We start from the raw sequence: 9336 nt of genomic DNA on the forward strand, positions 1-9336 counted from the left end.
AGTAGGTGGAACCGAAAATGCATTTCCATATCTGGGGCCCCCAGCCTCACATCTACAGTATATTGCTTGGTGGCCAGCAGAGGTCAGTAACCTAGAACATGGTTCAGTTTTAGACCCAAAACAAATAATGAATTGTCATGACTGGTCCAGGAATGCAACTTTTAGGTGTATTTATTCTTCTCCAAAAGCACTCCAACAGTCTGTGCACAAACATATACAGCGCTGGCCAATGTAAAAATAACTTAATAACAAAAATTAAGACTTGAGAGAAATTAGAAATAAATAAACAAAACAAAACCCATGCCTGGTAACCCAGGCTAGGCCTGTGCCTAGCCTGGGTTACCAGGCTAGGCACAGGCCACCCCTGTGCCAGGCCTAGGTGTCTAGATCCCATTAGACATTTTGTGCTTTTGGAAATACACCTGGGGTGCTCTCTCTTGGTCATTGCCTAGCCTGGGTTAGGCACAGGCCACCCCTGTGCCAGGCCTAGGTGTCTAGATCCCATTAGACATTTTGTGCTTTTGGAAATACACCTGGGGTGCTCTCTCTTGGTCATTCGGGAACTTTGAGCCGATCAAGAATTCACAGCACTGACTGACCAGTGTCACGTTTGTGACAGCAATGACGGTCGGATAAAGTTTCATTGCAAAATGCGATGGTTGTGGCTTTGCTACTCTAGAGGCCATTCACCACGTGTCGTATACCTCTAAAGCAGGGGTCGGCAACCTTTTTTTTAGTGCCATGTTTTGAGTCAGTGTGCCATATCAACATTAAGTTTAACTATGACACCAGACACCACATCAAAATAAAATATTTCCAACTGATTTTGATTGTCCATGAATATAACCAAACTTCTTCTTCTGAATATTTTTCTTTTTTCACATCAGGACATTGTAAAGATTATTAGACTCGGAGCAATAATCCACCTATCTCCCAAACTCCCTCCCCAGTCAGAGTTCAGAGTTTGAATTAATGTAGGATTAAAAAAAAAAAAAAACTCTCTCACACTTATACCAGTGTGCCAGTGATTACCCTCCCCTGTGCCAATGTTGGCACCCGTGCCTTAAGGTTGCCTACCCCTGCTCTAAAGAAACAGGTTTAAATCATCATGTTTAGCTTATACATGATGAACGTTGATTTGAATGCATTTCAAAAGACAAAAATGTACCTAAATAATTTATGCAATCTATGTCAGATGAAAGTAGATAGGAGATGGGTAGTAGTGGAGACAAAAATTATAATTTTCAATTCCGTCGCATGTGTGCGTGCGCCTGTGTATGCGGTACTGTAAGTGATAAGTTCTTCCTATAAGAACAAAATGTGGAAACACTACCCCCACCCCTCCCCAGGTCTGTCTCTGTGCAGAGGCAGCCATGACAGATTTTGTTAATAATAATAATAATAATAAGGGTAATAATAATATTATTATATGTGATTTTTCTTACTATTGCTGTTATTCTTTTTTTATTTGACAAAATAGTTTCAGTCTTGTGCACTCGTGTATAAGATGCAACACAAAAACACCAGCCAGTGGACATGAATGTTAGACTACAGTGTAACTTACATCAGCATCATGGCTGTTCTTGATTTTTAGGATATTTCACTTTGCTCTTCCCTAGATCAAATGTGCAACATCCCTGTGTTTGAGGAATGTTAGACTACAGTGTAACTTACATCAGCATCATGGCTGTTCTTGATTTTTAGGATATTTCACTTTGCTCTTCCCTAGATCAAATGTGCAACATCCCTGTGTTTGAGGAGCTGAGGAAACAGCTTCATAAGGTCCATCAGTCAGACAATCGAGAAAACATCAATGTTTCTGTTGTATGTGATTTCTAAATAAGGTCTGTGGACATATCAAAAGACAAAAGAATGCAATAACTAATTGCACATGATAGAGGAAATGTGGCAATGTGTGCGCAGATTGTTCTGTGTCAACAAGCACCACCAACTCATCTGTTCTTCCTGCAGTTTGTCATGAAGGCAAATAACATAATAGCAATTAAGGTCCCTCTTTGCTTGGCCACTGGTGATGAGCACACATTGGCCAATTTTCATTGGTAAAGAAACATAATTGGGAAAAAAGCTGAACTAGTGTGAACATCCAAACCAAATGAGTTGTGCTGCAGGCTAAAGAACTGCAAACATCAAACATGTTTAATGTTCACACACTGAAAAATAAGCAAATGGTAAACATGTCATCCCCCACGATGTACATGTAGTCCCATCTTTGGGACAGTCAGGGATTGGTGAACGTAAGCTGTACATGAAGTATGGGGGAAATATGCTTTGGCATGGGGCAATGAAATGAGAGATTGATATATTTACAGTAGCATCCCTATTCTGGGGGGGAACCGTCGGAGAAAATAGCTGATCTACAAGCTCACAAATCGTCGCGTTGCAGCAGGTCTGGATGAACCTAATCTATCAATATAGATTATTTGTTTTATTTATTTCTTTGCCGATGGGTTCCCAGATTGGAATAAACCAGACATGATCCAAGTCTAAAGTAATCAACACAGGTGTTCCTCAAGGATGTGTGTGTTCTCCCATTATGTTTACATCATTAGATATACAATTGAATTCCTGCACTTTCTTTGTCAAGTTTTCTGATGATGACACTGCCACCTTGGGACTTACGGATACAGACACTGACATTTCTGTTTGGAGGTTAAAACGTTTGTGTGATGATCAGAGGCGCTGATCAGCGTACGTGCGAAAAATGTCGTTTTCTTTTTTGGGTGGGTTTGTTAATTTTTTGGGGGGTTAATTCGGTTAATTCGGTTCAAAAAGTGTCTATGAAGTGTAGATGTCAGAGGTAAAATCAAGGTGTTAAGACTAGCTGAGTTGTGTTCAGAGCCCAAATGCAACCACTCAGGAGACAGGAAAGGGTTAATGCCTTGCAAGGCGTTTTAATGTCCAAAAATAGCACAAAAACTGAAAACTGTATAGAGGATATGCATGTGACATCATCATCAAATCCGGAAGTTATGCAGGAATGCCTACTGAGTGTCAAAAAAATGCTTTCTGGCCTTGACAGCCCATGCATCCAAACAGAAAAGTCATATCTGATTACATTAAACAACATTAAACAATGTTAAACTCACTTTGCATGTTGCTTTGCCACTCGATTTGCCACTCGATGTCCCATTCACTTTAAGCATGCGCATATCCTCTATAGATATATCTATATAAATCCACATGAATATACACATACAATAGTAGCACAGATGTATTTGTATATATGTAGATATTATATAATATAAAGCTATACTTAGGGGAAGTCCAAGAGAGTAGTCAGAGTCCAAGCATGTGGTCGGTAGCCAAACAAACGATCCAGAGGAATGGTGGTGGCAAGCATGGAGTGGCACTACAGATCAGGTAATTCTATGGGAAGATCTGGCAAGGGGCAGAGTCAAGGCAGGGTTCTTGAAGACTCTGGTGATGATAGGAAAATGGAAACAGGTGTGCAGTGCCACACCCAGTCAGCTTGCCACAGGGAGGAGAATGATGAGGTGAGCCTGAGTGTCTAGGTGGCAGAGTGAGAACGGCACACTGGATTGTGCACAGGAACTCCAGACGTGGAAGATGGAGGTGAAGGGTTCGAAACCGTAACACAAGGTTGCTCTAATGAAAAACTCCATTTCCATGACACATATCATTTAAACAAAAATAAGCACTTTATTTAGGAATAAGGAAGGTAGAAGGAAGGCGGTGCCGTTTTTTTTTTTTTTTTTTTTCAAATTGTTTTTTTTTGGGCTGGACTGAATAGTGGGGGGACACAGTGTCCTTTAATTAAACAGGTGCCGGCGCCACTGGTGATGATGATCATCTCGTTGTAAACACAGAAGAAATTCTTTTTGATCCAGGACATCTGGGGGATTATTCTCTATAACCCAAGTTACTGTCATACTGTAAATACTTGGGTGACTGTCATCTCTCTTGGAATGATCCACGTGATCCAACTAGTGACCGTTCTTGTTGTGTGTTTGGGTTTGGATAGTTGCATTATTTATGTTTTGTATTAAATCTGAAAAGTAATTAGTAACTTAAATTGTGAAATATTTGTAGTGGAGTGAAAAGTACAATTGCCTCTGAGGTGTAGTGGGGTAGAAGTTTAAAGTAGGATACACATTTTTTAAAGTAACGTAAATGTACCGCAAAGTTGTACTTAAGTTCAGTACTTCAGTAAATGCACAGTTACTTTCCACTGTTTGAAATAACTTATGTATACTATGCACCATATGTCTGTTACTTGCTGCAGTATAACTTTGTGTTTTTATGTGGCAGCCTTTATGGGTATCAGCGGGGCCTAGTGGAGAGGATGAGCAACTTCAGGTACTGTGGTGTACATATCACAGAGGACCTGACATGGATAACATCTCTACCACCTAAAGAAGCAGCGGTATCCAACATTTTCTGGACCAATTTTCAATTTTAAAAGTGTTTGCGGCCCAATGTCAGCTGCTTACAATTGAATGCATTCTCATTTTACCATCAATTAAAGAGGTTAACCCACATTTTCCCATCTACAGTACATGTCACTAAAAACAAGAGGTCTCAGTGTCTTACCTGCTTCAATGTTGAAACCCTAATGTAGTTCTGGAGAGACAGAGGAAGTATGAAGACAGGCTATGAAGGTCCATCAACAAGGACCAGCTCACTGACACATCTCTGGTGTCTCCCTGTCATTTTATAGCAGTTTGTAAGCTATAAACTGCCTAAAGCAGCTATTCTCAAACTTTTCTCGATCAGGGCCCACTTGACTATCTCGAAGGCATTCGCGGCCCACCCATTTGATCACTTGACATGGCAGCCTATGCCTTGTTCCAGGGTCATTTCTAAACCAGTCCTTGCTTTCGTCCCCTGTCTCTGCTGCATGTGTATTTTCAATGTGATTTCAGTCTTACTCATCATAAAGCATGTATGTTATCCTGTAACTTTAATCATTGTGACGTACAGTAATAACAGTTACATTTTGTATGTATTCATGATTTTTTTTTTAGACCTTTTTCATCCCACCAGGGGAATTCAGTTTCAGCTTCACCCAGCTGAGTGCTGCCCACAGAGGAGCGCGGAGGGGGAAGCAGTTAACCAGTAGTTCGACGCAGTTCAAACCTGGGACATCCGGCACCTCTCTAACCATTTAGCTATGTCCGCAAAACGTGTGTGTGCGTGTGCGTGTGCGTGTGCGTGTACGTGTACGTGTACGTGTACGTGTACGTGTACGTGTACGTGTACGTGTACGTGTGCCTGCTTGCTTTACAGCAGATCAGGCCATTTCCCAGAAACGACCCCCTGGCACCACCCTATCTCTAAAGATGTTTTTAGGATCTTTTCACCTTTGCTCTTTGCTCTTCCCCAGATCAAATGAACAACAACACATGTGTTTGAGTTGCTGAAGAAACAGCTTCAAAAGGTCCATGAGTCAGACAAGCAAGACAGCATCAATATTTCTGTTGCATGTGATTTCTTAACAAGGTCTGTTGACATAATCAAAACATGCGATAGCTAATTGCACATGATTGATGAATGTGGCAGATGTATGTGTGTTAACAAGCACTACACACTCATCTGTGCTTCCTGCAGTTTGTCATGAGGGCAAATAACAAAATATCAAGGTTCCTCTTTGCTTAGCCACTGGTGATGAGCACACATTATTGGCCAATTTTCATTGGTACAGAAGATAGGCGAACATTTCCGATCTACAATCTCACAACGCGTCGTGTTGCAACAGGTCTGGGTGAACCAGACATGATCTGAGTTTAAAGTTATCAACACAGGTGTTCCTCAAGGATGTGTGTATTCTCCCATTCGTTTACATTATATATAAAATATCATCCCAGCGTTGTTGTTGTTGTTGTTGTCAAGTTTTTTTTTCCACCTTGGGACTTACAAATACCGACACTGACATTTCTGTTTGGAGGTTAAAAAGTTTGTACAATGGTGTGATGATCATCATCTCATTGTAAACACAGGCGTGTGAAAAAAATACATGATTTTTGATCCAGGAAATCTGGGGGATCAACATCAGTGGAGAGAGAATGAGCAACTTCAGGTACCGTGGTGTACATATCACAGAGGACCTGACATGGATAATATCTCTTTCTGGATCAGGGCCCACTTGAAAATCTTGAAAGCGTTTGCGATCATGTTTGAATGATCAATCAGTCGATTGTGTTCTGGCTTGGATCAAACCAACATAGTATACTTTAAGTTCTTATTCATCGGTATCACTATGAAAACAAACCTTTCAAGGTATTCAAGAACACATATGTCATTTCTTAAACATAATATATTTTTTATATTGTTATATTATCTCAGTAATACTATGCCTAAACCTAACCTTATTCATACACTTAACCTCAGTAAAACTATGCATAATCCTAACCGTATTCCTAATTTAACCTCAGTCTTAACCTCAATCTTAATCTCAAAGAATGCAGTTCGTTCATTTAAAACAGCCCTGAAAATTCACCTTTCAGGAGGCCAAAAGGGGAGGTAGTACCATTTATCCCTTAGACAGACGACCCCCACCCCCTTGCTTTGACCCCCCCCACCCATTGTTTTTTCCGACTCTGTACATCTTATGTTTCTGTATTTTTGTGATGATATTGAACTCAGTGGCGGAGCGTCCGGGGAGGCCAGGGAGGCGGCCGCCCCCATGCGTGCGCAGGGGGGGCCTGATCACTGTGCTGTGCCTCCCGGCCCGGCTTTGAGTTGTTCCGCCACTGATTGAACTGTTTGGTGCTACTATATGTTTATGAATTGAATACCAAGGACCTCAATGGAAACAAGACCGCAAGGACCTTTTTGGACGAACCTTTTAGACAAAGTGTTTTTAACTGTACTTGTACTTGTTTATATTGAATAAAATATTCAATCAATCAATCAAGTAAAACTATGCCTAACCTCTGTGTAAAGGTTGACCAAACGGCTAAGGCTCCAAAAATTTGACAACTGTCCAAGAATGCATTTTATTGTTTTTTTATTTACCAAAACTCTCCAAACACCAACCTGTGCAATCATATTTACAGTGCAGGACTGTCCAAAAATAGGCATATGAAAATTTACTTGAAACAAGAAAAACACAGGAAAAAAAGCTAAATGAACAGCTACCTAGGTAACAACACCCTTCCATGAAGGGCCCCTGCAGCTCTTCCTCTGGCCATAGACATATAAAGGTAGACGCCTCCTCTGGATGGGCAGCTGGAAATTTCAGCGTGCGCCGTGCGTCACAGAAGGGGCCAATCACAGTAGGCCAATCAGAGGCAGGTGGGGGCGGGACAACTAGATTCTGACAAGTCCTGGAAAAGACGTGCTGTGATTGGCCAGTAGTCAACACGCTGTGATTGGCCAGTGCCCGTACCCCCCGGAAATATCGCTGCCACCATACGAAACAGGTCGCTCCAACGAACTGCAGAGGCCACTGAGGTATCTAGGTTTCTATATCTATGCCTCTGGCTGTATGCCCAAACCAAACAAGCTATAAACACTACACAGCTGGAGCCACCATTTTAAAGCAGGTGGGTCATACCAAGAACACTCACGGTAATTTGTATAAATTAACTTAAACAAGGCAAACTATGTGCCTTAAGTTATCTACAATTACATAAATTCTTTTCAATTCATTTAAATTTTATATTTCAGCCGTCACTTAATTCACACATTTACAATTAGAAAAACTACAAGATAAAACCGTAACAAACACCTTTCCTCTACAGTACTTGGCACCTCCCATTCAACAGAGCACTAACAGAGCCAGCACTGCAGAGGAGAGACAGGAGAGTTGATCACCCTAACTTACACCACATTCAATGAACAGAAATGTTTAAAATCATTGCAATGTTCAGGAATTTTGAGGAACATTCAACACTGACAGAGATGAGTGCATGTGTGCATTGTCCCTGTTGGTCTCTATAGGCCACGGTCTGTTGTGCTGTGCTGTGCTGCTTCGGGATTGGCCTCAGTGTTTTGCCTGAAAGCGGCCAATTGGGCCACCGTGACATTGCGACACAATCTCATATTTTGAGGAAATTGAAGGCAAAAGTAATGATTTTCAATTAATTTAAAAAGAAATGTGGCCCACCCACTCCCACCCTCACAGCCCACTAGTGGGCCCCTAATACACAGGTTGGGAATCACTGATTCTAAAGCCAAATGACTCTGCATAACAGGTATTTATTGAGAATTTGTTCAATTACTTTTTTACTGACTTTAATCCATTCAGACCGGGAAAGAATCTGTGTCTTTTTTAGGTTTCTTTGGGCTATTCAAAAATAGCAGATCTACAAGCTCATAGCGCGGCACGAGTGCCGCACTATGAGCTTGTAGATCTGCTATTTTGAAAAATCTTGAAAATTTGTGCAAATCTTTGAATGTATATATTTTTCAAAGCAAACATTTGTAACTCAAATCTTTGCTTCTGGGGGGATTCTACAAATGTCTTCTAAATCCTAGTTGTTTTTTTTAAATAAATGAAAAGGTTCTCAAACCTTGTCATCTCAAGGACCCCCAAAATTATATGAATTTTGGCCGCGGACCCCCATCTCAAAATATTTTGTTCCAGGGACCCCCCAGAAGTTGTTTGCTATGGAAAAATATTCAAAGATTTGCACACATTTTCACGATTTTTCAAAAAAATAACAGATCTACAAGCTCATAGCGTGGCACTTGTTGCCGCGCTATGAGTTTGTATATCTGCTATTTTTGAATAGCAAATCTTAAAATGACGCAGATGCGTTCTCGGTCTGAAAGGGTTAAGCTAGCTTTGATTGAGCTGTGGAAATGATGATTTCAGTTGATAACTCTTTCACAGATCCAGAGGTTAGTTGAAAAACATGATGCGTCGTGCCATCCTCTGCCATCCTCTCTGCGAGCCGCATTAAGAAAAGTAACACAGTCCCCATCTCCAACGTTATCAGGCTCACCAGGGGCCCAGTACCTGAAGAAGTAGCAACATTTAATTAATTATAATACCTTTACATGGATATTTTTGTCTCCGCCAGGCCGAAAGACATGGCGAGAGAGTATGTTTTACCCCCGTCCGTCCGTGTGTGTGTGTGTGTGTGTCCGTGTGCCCTGTCCGTGTGTTAGCAGCTAATCTCCGGCACCGTTGGCCCGGTCGCTGCGAAACTGTGCACGCACACTCCCTGGATGCCAATTCAGAACCTCTGCCTCAAAATTTTCACAGGCCTGTTATAGTGCCACCTGGAGGCCGATTTGTGCAAAATCCTTTTTTTTATATTACCCCTACAGATTTTATCCTTGTCATGCAATTTGGTACACAGTATCTCTATAGTCATGTGATCAATATGGATCTGTCCCATTTCCCAT

This window comes from Gymnoscopelus microlampas (assembly GCF_963454915.1).
Source record: "Gymnoscopelus microlampas genome assembly, chromosome: 2".
In the NCBI taxonomy this organism is placed as follows: Eukaryota; Metazoa; Chordata; class Actinopteri; order Myctophiformes; family Myctophidae; genus Gymnoscopelus; species Gymnoscopelus microlampas.